This window comes from Pleurodeles waltl, chromosome 9 (assembly GCF_031143425.1).
Source record: "Pleurodeles waltl isolate 20211129_DDA chromosome 9, aPleWal1.hap1.20221129, whole genome shotgun sequence".
Lineage (NCBI taxonomy): Eukaryota > Metazoa > Chordata > Amphibia > Caudata > Salamandridae > Pleurodeles > Pleurodeles waltl.
Window position 1 is genome coordinate 843284166 of NC_090448.1, and position 17729 is coordinate 843301894.

Below are 17729 nucleotides of genomic sequence, written 5' to 3' on the forward strand. Positions count from 1 at the left end.
CGCCCGCCCGCCCAGCGGGAAAGTCAGAATTACCGTGGCGGTCATTTGATCGCGCTGCAGTATTCTGGCGGGGGAACTTTGGCGGGCGGCCTCCGCCGCCCGCCGAAGTTAGAATGACCCCCAAAGTAATCAACTGACAGACTGCTCCTGCTGGAAGTACAACAGGAAGATATTTGAGAACTCACTTATAAAACGCGTCCTAATTTTGCTTTCTAAAGCACTGACAAAATGAACACACTCATTTTGTTGCTCTCTAAATTAAATGTTTTATGTTTTACCAGTTTGATTCAATCAGGATCGTTTCAGGTGTACCACACTTTTCTCATCAACTGACAGGTTGGCCCTGCTAAACGTACATGTTTTATTGAGAATGTTAGACTTTATTCTTATATGGCTGAGAAAGATAGTGCAAATTTACTGAAAATATGGTCTCATTTTAGCTTCAGGAGCACCTTTCATAACCTCTATTGGAAAATCGTGACAAAACAGTTTTCTCTCAATGTGATTCATGAATTCCCAGCAGAAGGGTTTTTCACAGGGTAAAATCACTTTAGAACATACCACAATTGCTAAAATTAGTAGGTGCCATCAACAAATGACTTATATTGTAAATAAAATCTGGTATCACCCTTTATATGTTCTCCTTTTTGTGTCCCTCAAATCCTGCCTTTCACTACAATGCTTTTAAATGGGGTATTATCAATGATGTCATCAGTGATGTTACTGACCATGTCATCAATGATGTAATATGTGAGGTCATAAGCAGTGCATTGCGTGTGGGAATAATTTATAGTTAGCTCAGGTACCTATAATTGATGAATTTCAATAGTTTCGTACGAGTGAAATCTGAGCCTATAACGTTCCTGTAACCTTTGTTTTTTTCGGTGAATTTCGAAGGTTTTTAATTCTGTTTCTTAACTATAACAACCCTGTAACCTTTTTTAGTGAATTTCTCATTTTTTGAAATTCTATTTACCAACTATAATGTCCCTGTAACCTTTGTTTTTCTCCTGTGAATTTCAATGCTTTTTCAAATTTAATTACCTAACTGCAACCTGTAACACTTGAGAGTGGATGTGTGAATGTCAGCATAGGTAGGTGAGGTTGTATGAGTGGCTATATGGGCCTGTAAGTGGGTGTGTGAGTGGGTTTGTGGATGTGTGAGTGAGATGTATGGGTCTGTGAGTGGATGAGTGGTGTCTCAGTGGGTCTATGAGTGGGTGCATGAGTGTTTGAGTGGGTCTGTGAGTTGGTATGTGAGTCTCTGACTGGGTCTGTGAGTGGGTGCGTGAGTGTCTTTGAAGGTCTGTCAGTGGATGGATGAGTCTCTGAGTTGGTGAGTGAGTGGGACCATGAGTGTCTGAGTGGGTCTGGGTTGGTTGTGTAAGTCTTTGAGTGGGTCTGTGAGTGGGTGAATGAGTGTCTCAGTGGGTCAGTTAGTGGGTGGGTGAGTCTCTGAGTGGATCTGTGAGTGGATGCAAGAGTTTCTACGTGGGTCTGTGAAAGGGAGCACAAGTGTCTGAGTGGGTCTATTAGCAGGTACATGAGTGTCTGAGTAGGTTTGCAAGTGGGTACATGAGTCTCTGAGTGCACCTGTGAGTAGGTGCATGAGTTTATGAGTGTGTCTGTGAGTGAGTGCATGAGCCTGTGAGTGGGTGCATGAATAAGTCTGCAAGTGGGTGCATGAGGGTCTGAGTGAGTGTCTGAGTACGTCTGTGAGTAGGTGTGTGAGTGTCTGTGTGGGTGTCAGTAGCTGTGTGAGTGATTCAGCCACAAAGGAACCTCATCTGCCCTTTTATCCAACAAGAGTCCACAGTTTTGCACAAAATATCTACCCAAGGGGAATTCTTTCTGCCTTTTTTGTAAATGTCCAGTATGTATTCTACACTATGGCTGCGCAATGGAGCACAAGAGAATGTCACTATTGACCTTTTGAGCATTTTGGCTGCATGATTGCTCCTGGTACCTCTTTATTCAGAAAGATGTGATAACATGAATCCTCCTATAGAGAGGCCAACAAGACTACAAAGACGTAAATCTCCACCAAACCAGGGTCCTTTCTATTATCAAAATGACATAAGTGCTTCTTTGTTTTGTGGAGATGTCCTCATATTCCTCAGGTTTAAGAAGGCACCACCTAAACTGTTGGGAAACTCACTGGGGGGCCCTTTGGTAGCCTGGCTTTCATTGAATTGGGTAGGGGGTGTTTTTGACCCCTGGGACTCCATCTCCTGGGGCCCAATCACACACAAATGGGGAGGGGACTGTACAGCCCCCTTTCCAAGCTGACTTTGGCCCTGGGGGACCCATGCCCCAGGGCCCAGCCATGCCACCTTGGTGCCTGGGCACCCAGTGTGCGTGATAAGGACTGCAGGGGAGCTTCAAGGCCACTGTGGTCCCAGCTGTCTCCACGCCAGAAGCCAGCCTTCCTGCCATTGGAAAGGTAGCTCCCTCCATGCAGGAGCAATTGTGTCAACTCTTTCTCTACATGCATACCGGTGGGCAGGGAAAGACAGGAAACCTCTGCTTCCAGTGGGTTGGAGTACTTTGCCAGCTCCTGCTGCTGGAACCGGAGAGTTTGCTTTTAATTGGTGGGAGCTGTCAAAGCTCCCGCCAAGCAAAAGCAAACAGCTATGAACTGGTGGTGGGTATCCCGGGGCCTAGCAGAAGCTGGCCCCAGGGGGATGCCAGTACCCAGAGCCATTATTGACTCCAGGAGAGGGGCCAGACTGCCCCCCCCTACTTTGATTTTCCCAGGTCTTCCCTGGGAGCTGGTGATCACTGGGCCCCAGGGGAGGTCCATGGGACCCCCATACTATTTTTTAAATATAACCTTGGAGAGGTGGGGGTGCCTGGGGCCAGGTGAGTCTGTGCATCCCTGTACTGTTGTATCAGTATTTCCCTCCAGGAAGTGGCAGTCCCCAGGGGTCCAAGCGTCCGCACAGCCCCCCGCATTAAACATTCACAATACCTCTAGGGAGGTGGTGGCCCTTGGGTCATTCGTAAGCCCTTGGAGTGGGGCCGCACACCCCACCCCTTCATTTTATTTTAAAACTCTGCATGTCCCTGGGACCTGACTCACCCAGGAGCTTGATTAAAAATAAGAGTGGGAGACCACATTTTTTTTTCTTCAAATTTTGTGGTGAATTTGCAGCAACATTAAAAAAAAAAGCTTTATTGACCTGGTGAGGTCCCTCTGAGACTCCTATTCCAAGGCTAGAGGTTCAGGGTATTTATTCCCTGCTTTTTTTTCTGCAGTTTATATTTATAGGGCTTGGCTGAAGCTGAGTCCCAAGATATCTGCCAACACTTCCTGTTGAAGTGTTGACAGCCAAGCGGAGCTCAGCAAATCTCTGCATGAGCTCATCATTATTTGTGTAATTGTTGCGGTCACAGATATACAAATTTAGATTTCCTTAAACTTGTCAACAACTACTGATCTGATTTACACCAAATAATTGAAAGCACAATCTGCAGAACAAAATCTAGCTTTATGCCAAATTTGGTGTAATTCTGTGTAGCGGTTCGGGCTATTGTCGTGTTCAAAGTCCCTACAGGAATTAACATGGGAAACACACTTTTTATACCCACCCTTTTTCACTGTCCCCACATTGCAGAGTGCCCTGAAACTCTCCAGGCACAATAAGAATCACCGGAACCCTTTTTTTAAAAAATCTTTTGAAGATTTGCCTAAGATATAGGCAAGTCATAAAACGTGTTTCCACGGTCCTAACTATAACTCCCTACTGGCGACCACCAGTAGGAAATGTATATGTATAGGTGTGGGTGTGTGTGTGTGTGTGTGTGTGTATATATATATATATATATATATATATATATATATATATATTGCAATAAAGAGGGTTTTTTCTTCAAAAAGATTGTTGTTTCGGAAGTAAATCACAAAGAAGTAAATCACAATCACAAACTTGCAAAAAAGTGTTATATAAAACAGCCAATACTGTGTAGCTGATGATTATTGTGGACTAGTAGCTGACCAAGCAGCACCGTCTTACTCGGCTGCTTGCATCAGGATTAGGAGAGTGTTGTTGCAAGTTGTTCTAAAAGGGTACCACCTAGGGAGAAGAACAACACATTCATTGTTTTCACAGACTTCAAATAGATTTTACTGTTGCATTTTTGGACGATGTTGTTAAGTAGTATGGATGAGATGTCCTGTAGCCCTTGGAATGCAACTGTGTAGGAAATTGCATTCTTCTCCATGAATAGTGCAAGAAGACATTGATCTCTTTAACCAGCGAGCGTCCTGTTTATCCAACTTTCCTCGAACATTTCACATGGAACATAGCGTTATTGTGGTTGCTGTTGGATCGTCTTTAAACATTTCTATACTGTTGTCTTTGACTTGCATGTCAGTGGGAGGCTCTTAACTTTTTGTAGATAAGGTTGGAAATGGGCAGTAGATTTAGCAGTCCTCCCATCTAGCTGCTCAAACATATAAGTAATAATACGTCTCTACGTAGTGCTTAAAAAAAGTTCCAGTGCCATCAATTCTGCTTAGAAGCCTGCAGTCGGTGCAAGCGAGTGTTGGTGCGCCCAACACAACGGCTGCATATTTCTAAATCTCGTGCCTTTTTAATCCACTATACACTCCCTGTCTGTTTGTCTTAGTTTTGCAGGTTCCAGCATTCAACCCTGTGACATTTTGTTGTCGTTCTCTTCCCCTGTCTGTTTGAAGTACTTTCACTTTCTTCCTTTCTGATGCTTAAAAATATGGACTGGTCCCCAAAAATGAGTGCCAGTGGCTCCCACAGGCAACCACCAGCTCAAATGAACACAATCTATGTACGTTTGCACCAGTGTTATAAAGTGACAGCCCGAAACAAGTGAGCGCGTTACACTGCAATGAAACAAACATGACAACGTCTCTGAAATCTCGTGTGTGTGCCTGTGTGTGTTTCCGTCGCACTTTCTGTGGGTGTTAAAACTTTTTAGCTAAGGTATTTGCAAAGTACTTTAGCCTTCTGTAATTATTATATAAATAATTATGCCAGAACAGAAACACCAATTGTTTGTATATGGCTTGACAGAGCAATTAGCCCTATACAACCAATTGCTAAACTTACTGCATGTCCTTCAATAGTCGTTAATGTAATATGCCTGATATCCTCGGTTACATGAATAAACAAGAATTGGCAAAGGCAATAGGTTTGGTGTCGACCACCAGTCTTTGGGAAATTCTAGTTTTTTTTTGGTTATGGTTTATACATTCTACGAAACTTTATTGTTCAGGAAGCTGCTGGATCCTTGTTATAGCTCAAAAAAGCATTGGCTAAAGAAAATATGTTTTTTCGTCTCAAAAAGTAGACAATGCCATAGCCTTCCCTGGCACTGAAGGGAGCTACTTTGTTTGTGGACGTGCTCCTTGTGAAAGGCAGCATGCCATAACTCACAGTGAAGTCAGTCCAAAACTGAAATGGGCTGACATATTGGTCCTTGATCCATGTTGGAGTGGGTGAAAAAAATGCGAACGACCGCACTCACATACTAAACAATGAGGTCTGACTGAAAACTCCATTATGTATCAATGTTATACATAGTATTAATTAAAATCAAAATGCGTTGGACAACACACACTTTAAAAAGGCCACATTGTCTGTCAGCCTCTTGCCCTTTGCTTTCAGAAAATAGGTAAGAATGAAGAAGACTAGAAAGAGAGAAGGAAAAAAGGCAAAAAAGAAGGGATGTGAGCAAAAGAGGAAGGAAGAATGGAAAGCAAAAATGCACGGAAGGCATAACACAAGCCAGGAAGGAGACAAAAAGGAAGCACTTAAAGCAAGAAAGGAAGGAAAAAGTTAAGAAAGAAGGAAAAGGCAAAAAGGAATGAAGAAGGAAAGAAAAAAAGGAAAGAAAAAGGAAAGAAGACAAGAAAGAATGAATGAAAGAAAAAGGAATGAAGAAAATAAGGCAAAATAGAAAGAAAGACGGAGAGAACGAATGCAAAAGAAAAAGAAGGAAATAAAAGGAATTACAAGAGAGAAAGAAGGAAAGAAAGAAGAAAAGAGAAGGTGAAAAGAGAAAGCAAGAATAAAAGAAAAAGGAAAGAGGGCAAATAAGAAGAAAGAAGACAAAGAGAAGATGGACAGAAAGAATGAAAGAAAAACAAAATAAGGCAAAAAAGAAAGAAGGAAAGAAAAAAGGAAAGACAGCAGAAGAAAGGAACAAAAACAAGGAAAAAGAAGGCAAAAACAAAAAAGAAAGGGAAACAAATGAAACAGAATATAAGAAAGAAAGAAGTTGGAAAGAAGAAAGGAAAGAGAGTTCACAGTATACAATATTGACTACTAAAACCCAAATTACACCTCACATATGTTTAATTAAAGTGTTGCAACTGTGCTGACTCTTAAAAACAATGACGTTTGGTTTTCTTGCTGAGCAAAGTTTATTAAATAACCATGAATAATAATGTCCAGGAACCACAAAATGGTTTCCTATGAAACAGCTATAGTCAGATAAACAAAGTCCATGAAAAAATAAATTTACAACAGCATTGGTAATAGCCAAGAACTGATAATGCTGAAATGTGCTCTGTGCTCACTTCAAAGTTGACCTGCTAACACACCAGGCAACACTGAAGAAATGACAAAGTTAAAACAATAAAAACACTGACATTGAAGGGAGCTACCATGTGGGTGGATGCAGTCACTCAAAGTGAAGTTAACCAGTGACTTAAGTTGGCTGACTCATTGCCCTGTATTGTGTGCTGTAGTCAGCAGAAGCAAAATGTGAATGATCCAACAACGGACCAATGGATGATGAAAGATGGATGAAAGCCCTTTAAGTAAGTATACTATTATTTTTGTAAAATCGGAAGGTCCTGTGTAGCACCTGACCTAAAAACACTTAAGGTCTGATTCACAAATTGCATTTTGTAATTCATATAAGTGCTTCTTACTTACTACTAAATGTTTCTAAAAAAAGCCCACATTCATTTCTCATGTACTTTCAAGGTGGAGATATCCACTCATATACTTTACTACTTAACAGTAAATGTGGGTACGACCAAGGTAGTGATAGAAAAATGGGGTATTTCTATTGTGAAACTGGAGGGGCTGAGGAAGGAGTAAAGGTGGATTTGGGGAGGGTCATGCAAATACAAGCAATCAATATTGCCATTGTTATTTACAAACTACACTTTGAGATTTTCTACAGCTCAAAAGGCCACAAAACTGTTGCAAATGTACTGCAGGTAGGAAAGTCCTTTTTTTTTGCCTGATCACCCCCACTCTTTCTGGATAGGTACTGGTGGTTACTGACTCTTGGCTGTGCCCTGGGTACTGCTTACCAGTCCCAGGGCCAGTGCTCTGTGTAAAATGGATATGCAAATTAGGCTAATTATAATTGGCTAAGTTAACCTACCTATAAGTCCCTAGTATATGGTAGGGCATGTAGGTTTAGGGACCACAGCATAGGTGGTGCACACCTAGGTGCATTGCTGAGGTGCCCAGTGTCATTTTAAAAGCAAGCCTGCCTTGCTGGCTGCTTTTAAATTAAAGTTATATGCAAATTCGACTTTGGAATTAAAGGTACTTCCAAAGTCTTAAACTACCTTATTTTTACATATAAGTCACCCCTAAGGTGTGCCCTATGTGCCCCTAGGGCTGGGTGCCATGTAACTATAAGCAGGGACTTTATAAAAATAGATTTATAAGCCCTGGTGAGGTAAAAACAGCCAAATTCGTTTTTCCCTCATTGAAGTAAATGGCCTTCATAGGCTAGAATGGGCAGACTTTATTTTAAATTTTAAAGTCTCCTTAAATGTTACATACCAAGAATTTGGTATCAAATTGATTGTTATAATAAATCCCACAACTTCCAGTTGTTGGATTTAATATAACCAGTTCAGGTAAAAAGTTTAGACTTTACCTAAAAAGTTGCCAATTTCAGCTCTGCATTGTTTTTGCTGCTGTGCTCTGATTGGCCAGTCTGCAGCAGCTTCTGCCAGGCTACTTTAATGAGGTGTGAAGTGGCCTGGCTTCACACAAAGGAATGTGCTTGGGGGAGAGAATCTCCCCTCAGCAGATGGTGAGGCAGGAAGGGGGAGGGCTGCCAAACTGGTCTTCAAAGGCAGAGAAGGACATCTGGAGCACCCAGCAACACCCCCACATCCTGCAACCCCAGACAGCTAGGTGCCCCCTTGATTAGATTAGGAGAGGGCAGGAGAGGGGTGTGTTTATGATTTTTAGCCACACCAGTGGGTGGGCTCAGCCAGATCTCTCCTCCAAAAATCAGATTCATCCATTTTGGATTTTTAGAGACTGTTGCCTTCTGGGATGGATTTTTGCCACACTTCCCAGGAAGTGGTCATCACAGGGGGACGACCCTGTCCCTGATTGGAGAACCAGGGCCCCCCTGCTTTTCACCCAGGAGCAAGGATAAAACTGGCAGACCTGCACCCACGCCTCAGATCCCCACCAAATTTCAAGAAGAAGGAACTACAAGGAGAAGAAGGACTGCCCTGCTGGACCCCTGGCCTGCACCTGGACCCTGCACTCAGAAAGACTGCACCAGCTGCACACTTGGGCTTCACCACAAGAAGGACTTTGCCTGGCTTCCACTGGTTCAAGGAGGGACTCCCTGTTTGCTACAGGTGAAAAATTGCTATCCAGAGTCCCCTGCACCAACTCCTGAAAAAGTGACCAGCTGACCACTGTCCAGTGGCCAAAAAGGAGTTTGCGCCAGGTGCATTCTGGGAGTTGAAGTCCGCACTTCCCAAGGACCATCACAGAACTTCTGGACCCTTGGGGTGAGCTGTGGACCCCAAAAGAACCTTAAAAGAACATCTGGGTGAAGCCCCAGAAGTTTGGAAAAGATTGGAGATTTTTTTTTAAAAAGCTCCATAAAGTGACCGACCCGACGCGGAAATTCTAGCCGGCTTGCCTCAACCGCGACCCGGCCTGACTTCGTGGTTCGTCCCGGTAAAGAAAAACATCCAAAAAAGAGACTAAGTCCGAACGTAAAAAGTTGACCGGGACCTTCCAGCCATCGTATCCGAGAAGGGCTCCACGGACGTCGGATCAAGATCCAGGTTTACCCCGGTCGAAGGATTTTCATCTCGAAAAAACGACTAAGTCCGAAGGTAAAAATCACCACCGAGGAAACCGACTTTGCGTATCCGGACAAGGGCTCTAGGAGGTCGGATCCAACTGGCAGGTTCGTCCCGGGGAAGAAAAACATCAAAAAAAGAGACTAAGTCAGAAGGTAACTTTTTAACCGAGGCCTCCCGCGACTTGTAGCCGAGCAGGGCTCCATCGCGGTCGGCCTGAAAGTTTGACTCTGCCCCGGTCGAGGTGCAACCAGATGACCCGATTGGCGCTTTTTGTTTCTAAGCGCTAGAAAAGTAATAATTATTTAAAAATTCATATCTCCGGTTCCCCTGAACCGATTTTAATCATTTTTGTGTCATTTTAAAGATAAAAATATAAACTATTTTTATAAATTGGTTTTGGATTTTTAAACTGTTTCCTGTGTTTTATTTAATTACTGTTTTGTGATATTTGAATGCTTTACACTTTGTCTCCTAAGTTAAGCCTTGACGCTCGATGCCAAGCTACCAAGGGTAGAGCTGGGATTAATTTACTGAGACCTAACTGTACTTATGTGGAGGTTTGTGGCTTGTTGCTAGGTGTAGGTACCTACCTGCCCTACCAATAACCCATTTTCCAACATAATTGGAAGCAGCAACGGGATCCTGTACTTGTGTTCAATATGACGTTACAGTTTTAGATAAAACAAATTAAAAATCCTTTAAGTTGTCCTAGTGCAAAAATTGTTTTTAATTTTTAATTTTTTTTTTTTTTATTAATTTGGATTAATTTCAATTATTGCATTTTTGTAATTTTTCTAAATTCTTGTTTCCAATTTTTGCAAAAAGTTTTTGTTGACACAAAACTAGGGAACCATGGAGCTTGATCTGGCTAGCCTACCCACACTGACAGTAGTCCAGCTTAGGGGGTTGTGTATTGAGAGAGGGTTGCCTGCAACCACTGATCGCAGGAAGCAAATCCTGATTAAATCCCTGACAGCATGGGCTGAGGCCCAAGAGGTAGAGACAGAGGAAGCTCCAGAGGAGGAAGAAAAAGGGGAAGATGCTAACTCTAACCACTCAGGGGAGGGAAGGCGTCCGAGCCTAAGTGAGGAAGAGGAGGAACGGTCCTCAGTGGATACAGTCACTAGGGGCAGACCCAAAGCTAGTGGTAGGAAGGGGGTCCTTTCAGGAGGAGAGAGCCCATCCATCAGAGAAAGAGAGCTGGAAGCCCAGCTAGCCTACATAGCTTTGGAAGCAGATAAGCTTGCCCTAGAAAAGAAAAAGTGGGCAAGCAAAGAAAAAAAAGATGGAGGCAGCGAGAAAGAAACTAAGGTGTCCCTGGGTGGGGGTTTTGCCCCCAGATTACCCAAAGGGGTGGTTCCTGCCTATGTAGAGGGGGATGACATAGATAAGTGGCTGGGGGCCTTTGAGAGGGCCCTCCAGATGAGGAAAGTCAAGCCTCAATACTGGGGTTCACTCCTTTGGGAGTTAGTTCCCAACTCTGGGAGGGATAGGCTCCTAACCATGAGTGGGGAGGATGCAGACTCATACCCCAGTATGAAGAGTTGCTTGACTAAAAAGTTTGGTCTAACCCCAGAGCAGTATAGGCTTAAGTTTAGGGACACCCAGAATACAAGCACCCAGTCCTGGGTGGACTTTGTGGACATTTCAGTAAAAGCACTGGAGGGCTGGATACAGGGCAACAGGGTAAGTACCTTTGAGGGGCTGTACAATTTGATTATGAGGGAGCACCTTCTAACTAATTGTGTCCAAGAGAGGCTCCGCCAGTATCTAGTAGACTCTAGGTTGACCAACCCCAGAGAGCTGAGGGAGGCAGCAGATGACTGGTTAAGAACTAGGGTTAACCAGAAACCCCCAGGGGGTGATCAGAAAAAGGGAGGACATGGTTCTTCTCAGGGGAAGAACCAGGGGAAAGATGACAAAAAACCCAAAGAGTCCTCACAAGAGTCCACAAAAACTTCTCAGGGAGGGGGAGCCCCGAGCCAATTCACTTTTAAAGGGAAAGGGTATCAGGGAAAGAATTATGATCCTGCTAAGGCAGGAAAGTTTCAGGAGCTTGCTAAGGCCGGCAAGTGTTTTGACTGTCATCAGCCAGGACATAAAAGAGGAGATGCTATCTGCACCAAGAAGCCCCTCACTGGTGGGCAATCCCAGGGGATTGCTAGTGTAGGGTTGGGGGTGGAAGTTGGCCCAGGGGTGGAATCAGGGTACACTGAGGTCACCTTAGTATCCGTGGGTGGGGTGGACATTGCAACTATGGCCACCTTACCTCCCATCATGGAGAGGTATAGGCAGAGGCCTAAAGTCAATGGGACTGAAGTGGAAGCTCTGAGAGATACAGGAGCCAGTGTGACAATGGTCGCAGAAAAGCTGGTTTCTCCAGAGCAGGTCTTACCTGGTGTCTTCCACCAGGTGACTTATGCAGATACCAGAACCAAAGTCCATCCCATGGCTATGGTGAGTCTGGAATGGGGAGGTGTGACTGGCCCTAAAAAAGTAGCTGTAGCTCCTGCCCTCCCAGTAGAGTGTCTACTGGGGAATGATCTTGAAGCATCTGAGTGGTCAGAAGTGGAAAGAAGGGTCCATGCACAGATGCTGGACCTCCCTGAATGGGTGTGTGCTGTGACCAGGTCACAGGCGGCACAACAGGGGAATGCTGGACACTTGGACCCTGGAACAATGGGCCAAGCCTCCAAGAAAAAGAGAAAAGGCACTGGGTCTGGCTTGCCAGCCCCAACAAGTACAGAGGGTCAGGAAGAATCCAACCCTGAGGGGGAGGATCTGAACTCTGAGGGAGGGACACCTTCCCTGCAAACTCTGCCTGACTTGGCAGAACTGCAAGGGGCAGGTGGGCCCACCAGAGGAGATTTGTGCCAGGGACAAAGAGAGTGTCCCACTCTTGAGGGCCTGAGGCAGACTGCTGCCAGGCAAGAACAAGGGGATACCAGTGGTACCCACAAGGTTTACTGGGAGGATGGAGTTCTCTACACTGAGGCAAGGGCCCTTAAAGAAGGGGCTACTAGGAGAGTAGTGGTCCCCCAAAAGTATAGAGAATTCCTCCTTACCTTAAGCCATGATATCCCCTTAGCTGGTCATTTGGGACAGACCAAGACCTGGAGCAGGCTGGTCAACCATTTTTATTGGCCCGAAATGTCAGAAAAAGTCAGGGAGTTTTGCAGCTCCTGTGTCACCTGTCAAGCCAGTGGCAAGACAGGGGGCAAGCCAAAGGCTCCCTTGATTCCACTGCCAGTGGTTGGGACTCCCTTTGAGAGGGTGGGGATTGACATTGTTGGTCCCCTAGACCCACCAACTGCTTCAGGTAACAGGTACATTGTGGTGGTAGTGGACCATGCCACCAGGTACCCTGAGGCAATACCCCTCCGGACAGTCACTGCTCCCACAGTGGCTAGGGCCCTACTTGGTGTGTTCACCAGAGTGGGATTCCCAAAGGAGGTGGTCTCAGATAGGGGCACAAACTTTATGTCAGCCTATCTGAAAGCCATGTGGGAGGAGTGTGGTGTTACTTATAAGTTCAGCACACCCTACCATCCACAGACCAATGGTCTGGTGGAAAGATTCAATAAGACCCTGAAGGGCATGATCATGGGTTTGTCTGACAAACTCAGGAGGAGATGGGATGTCCTCCTCCCATGCCTGCTGTTTGCCTACAGGGAGGTGCCACAGAAGGGGGTTGGATTCAGCCCCTTTGAGTTACTGTTTGGGCACCCTGTAAGAGGCCCATTGTGCTTGGTGAGAGAGTCTTGGGAAAAGCCTCTCAAGGAATCCAAGGAGAATGTGCTGGATTATGTACTAGGCCTGCGGTCTCGCATGGCTGAGTATATGAAGAAGGCAAGCAGAAACCTGGAGGCCAGTCAGGAGCTCATGAAGCTCTGGCATGATCAAAAGGCTACCATGCCTGAGTATCACCCAGGACAGCTGGTGTGGGTTTTGGAGCCCATGGCTCCTAGGGCACTACAGGCCAAATGGACTGGGCCCTATCCAATCCTAGAGAAAAAAAGGTGAGGTCACCTACTTGGTGGACCTTGGCACCCCCAGGAATCCTCACAGGATTCTACATGTAAACAGGATGAAACCCCACCAGGACAGGGCAGACATGACCATGCTGATGGTCACTGATGAAGGGAAGGAGGAGGAGGGTGAACCTCTGCCAGACCTCCTGTGCTCAAAGGAAAAAGATGGGTCAGTGGAGGGAGTGGTACTCTCTCCCAAATTGACAGATCAGCAACAACAAGACTGTAAGCAAGTCTTGGGACAGTTTGCTAGTCTGTTCTCCCTGACCCCTGGACTCACCAATTGGTGTGTCCATGATGTTGACACTGGTGACAGCTTGCCTGTCAAGAACAAGCTGTACAGGCTGTCTGACCAGGTCAAGGCCAACATCAAAGCTGAAGTGGCTAAGATGTTGGACCTGAAGGTAATTGAGGCCTCTGATAGTCCTTGGTCCAGTCCAGTGGTACTGGTGCCCAAAGCTAATCCCCAAGGTGGGAAGAAAGAATTAAGATTCTGTGTGGACTACAGAGGTCTAAATGCAGTCACTAGGACTGATGCTCACCCCATACCTAGAGCTGATGAGCTCATTGACAGGTTGGGGGCTGCCAAATTCCTGATCACATTTGATCTGACCTCAGGATATTGGCAGATTGCCTTAAGTCCAAGAGCTAAGGAGAGGTCAGCATTTTCCACACCAGAGGGCCACTTTCAGTTCAAGGTGATGCCCTTCGGGATGAAAAATGCTCCTGCCACCTTCCAACGGTTGGTGAATAGAGTCCTGTCTGGGTTGGAATCTTTTAGTGCAGCTTATCTAGATGATATAGCTGTATTTAGTTCCACCTGGAGGGACCACCTGGTCCACCTGAAGGAAGTGCTTCAGGCCCTGCTTCAAGCAGGCCTGACTATCAAGGCAAGCAAGTGCCAGATAGGGCAAAGTTCTGTTGTGCACCTGGGCCACCTTGTTGGTGGAGGCCATGTACAACCTCTCCAGCCCAAGATCCAGACTATCCTGGATTGGGAGGCTCCAAAAACCCAGACTCAGGTCAGGGCCTTTCTTGGCCTGACTGGGTATTACAGGAGGTTTGTTCAGAATTTTGGGACCATAGTGGCCCCTCTGACTGAGCTTACCTCCAAGAAACAACCCAAGAAGGTCATTTGGACCCCAGAGTGTCAGAAAGCTTTTGACACCCTAAAACAGGCTATGTGTTCAGCACCAGTGTTACTGGCCCCTGACTATAGCAAGGAGTTTGTAGTGCAAACAGATGCTTCAGAGGAAGGGATTGGGGCAGTGTTAGCACAAGTTAATGAAGAGGGCCATGATCACCCAGTTGCCTTCATCAGCAGGCGACTACTCCCCAGAGAGAAAAAATGGAGTGCCATTGAGAGGGAGGCCTTAGCTGTGGTTTGGTCCCTGAAGAAGTTGAGGCCTTACTTGTTTGGCACTCACTTCCGTGTACAAACTGACCACAGACCTCTCAGATGGTTGATGCAGATGAGGGGGGAGAACCCAAAACTGTTAAGGTGGTCCATTTCCCTACAGGGGATGGACTTCACAGTGGAGCACAGACCTGGGACTGCTCATGCCAATGCAGATGGCCTTTCCAGGTTTTTCCACTTAGCTGATGAGGACTACCAGGGTGTAGGTTAGTACCCATCACCTTTCATCTGGGGGGGGGGCAGTGTAGGAAAGTCTTTTTTTTTTGCCTGATCACCCCCACTCTTTCTGGATAGGTACTGGTGGTTACTGACTCTTGGCTGTGCCCTGGGTACTGCTTACCAGTCCCAGGGCCAGTGCTCTGTGTAAAATGGATATGCAAATTAGGCTAATTATAATTGGCTAAGTTAACCTACCTATAAGTCCCGAGTATATGGTAGGGCATGTAGGTTTAGGGACCACAGCATAGGTGGTGCACACCTAGGTGCATTGCTGTGGTGCCCAGTGTCATTTTAAAAGCAAGCCTGCCTTGCTGGCTGCTTTTAAATTAAAGTTATATGCAAATTCGACTTTGGAATTAAAGGTACTTCCAAAGTCTTAAACTACCTTATTTTTACATATAAGTCACCCCTAAGGTGTGCCCTATGTGCCCCTAGGGCTGGGTGCCATGTAACTATAAGCAGGGACTTTATAAAAATAGATTTATAAGCCCTGGTGAGGTAAAAACAGCCAAATTAGTTTTTCCCTCATTGAAGTAAATGGCCTTCATAGGCTAGAATGGGCAGACTTTATTTTAAATTTTAAAGTCTCCTTAAATGTTACATACCAAGAATTTGGTATCAAATTGATTGTTATAATAAATCCCACAACTTCCAGTTGTTGGATTTAATATAACCAGTTCAGGTAAAAAGTTTAGACTTTACCTAAAAAGTTGCCAATTTCAGCTCTGCATTGTTTTTGCTGCTGTGCTCTGATTGGCCAGCCTGCAGCAGCTTCTGCCAGGCTACTTTAATGAGGTGTGAAGTGGCCTGGCTTCACACAAAGGAATGTGCTTGGGGGAGAGAATCTCCCCTCAGCAGATGGTGAGGCAGGAAGGGGGAGGGCTGCCAAACTGGTCTTCAAAGGCAGAGAAGGACATCTGGAGCACCCAGCAACACCCCCACATCCTGCAACCCCAGACAGCTAGGTGCCCCCTTGATTAGATTAGGAGATGGCAGGAGAGGGGTGTGTTTATGATTTTTAGCCATACCAGTGGGTGGGCTCAGCCAGATCTCTCCTCCAAAAATCAGATTCATCCATTTTGGATTTTTAGAGACTGTTGCCTTCTGGGATGGATTTTTGCCACACTTCCCAGGAAGTGGTCATCACAGGGGGACGACCCTGTCCCTGATTGGAGAACCAGGGCCCCCCTGCTTTTCACGCAGGAGCAAGGATAAAACTGGCAGACCTTCACCCACGCCTCAGATCCCCACCAAATTTCAAGAAGAAGGAACTACAAGGAGAAGAAGGACTGCCCTGCTGGACCCCTGGCCTGCACCTGGACCCTGCACTCAGAAAGACTGCACCAGCTGCACACTTGGGCTTCACCACAAGAAGGACTTTGCCTGGCTTCCACTGGTTCAAGGAGGGACTCCCTGTTTGCTACAGGTGAAAAATTGCTATCCAGAGTCCCCTGCACCAACTCCTGAAAAAGTGACCAGCTGACCACTGTCCAGTGGCCAAAAAGGAGTTTGCGCCAGGTGCATTCTGGGAGTTGAAGTCCGCACTTCCCAAGGACCATCACAGAATTTCTGGACCCTTGGGGTGAGCTGTGGACCCCAAAAGAACCTTAAAAGAACATCTGGGTGAAGCCCCAGAAGTTTGGAAAAGATTGGAGAATTTTTTTTAAAAAGCTCCATAAAGTGACCGACCCGACGCGGAAATTCTAGCCGGCTTGCCTCAACCGCGACCCGGCCTGACTTCGTGGTTCGTCCCGGTAAAGAAAAACATCCAAAAAAGAGACTAAGTCCGAACGTAAAAAGTTGACCGGGACCTTCCAGCCATCGTATCCGAGAAGGGCTCCACGGACGTCGGATCAAGATCCAGGTTTACCCCGGTCGAAGGATTTTCATCTCGAAAAAACGACTAAGTCCGAAGGTAAAAATCACCACCGAGGAAACCGACTTTGCGTATCCGGACAAGGGCTCCAGGAGGTCGGATCCAACTGGCAGGTTCGTCCCGGGGAAGAAAAACATCAAAAAAAGAGACTAAGTCAGAAGGTAACTTTTTAACCGAGGCCTCCCGCGACTTGTAGCCGAGCAGGGCTCCATCGCGGTCGGCCTGAAAGTTTGACTTTGCCCCGGTCGAGGTGCAACCAGATGACCCGATTGGCGCTTTTTGTTTCTAAGCGCTAGAAAAGTAATAATTCTTTAAAAATTCATATCTCCGGTTCCCCTGAACCGATTTTAATCGTTTTTGTGTCATTTTAAAGATAAAAATATAAACTATTTTTATAAATTGGTTTTGGATTTTTAAACTGTTTCCTGTGTTTTATTTAATTACTGTTTTGTGATATTTGAATGCTTTACACTTTGTCTCCTAAGTTAAGCCTTGACGCTCGATGCCAAGCTACCAAGGGTAGAGCTGGGATTAATTTACTGAGACCTAACTGTACTTATGTGGAGGTTTGTGGCTTGTTGCTAGGTGTAGGTACCTACCTGCCCTACCAATAACCCATTTTCCAACACTGCAAATTTAGAGTAGATCCACCCATGGCCACTCACAGTTCCTGAAATACCCTCTCATAGAAAATAATGGAAGCAGGGGCTTAGAATAGAACAGTTTAACTCTAAAAAAAAAATTATGTATACATTCAATTTAAAGTTCAAAATATATATATATATAAAACCTAAATATTGTAATATAAAATACTGTAGTAAACTTTTCAATTAAAAGTAAAGAACTTTAAATTAATTTTATGAATAATTTTCAGTATTTTATAAGACATAATAAATAAATATAAACATTTTACTTGCAGTGGAATTTTTTAATATAAATCTTTAAAGATTTTTTTTATCAATTTAATATAGTTAAATTAGATAAATATGTAATTTTAAATTAAGTTAGTAGTGCTGTGTACGCTTTTTTATTTTGTTCTACAATTACAAGAACTGTATACAATTAACTTATATTAATATTTAACATAAAATAATTACACACATTTTTAAAAAAAGT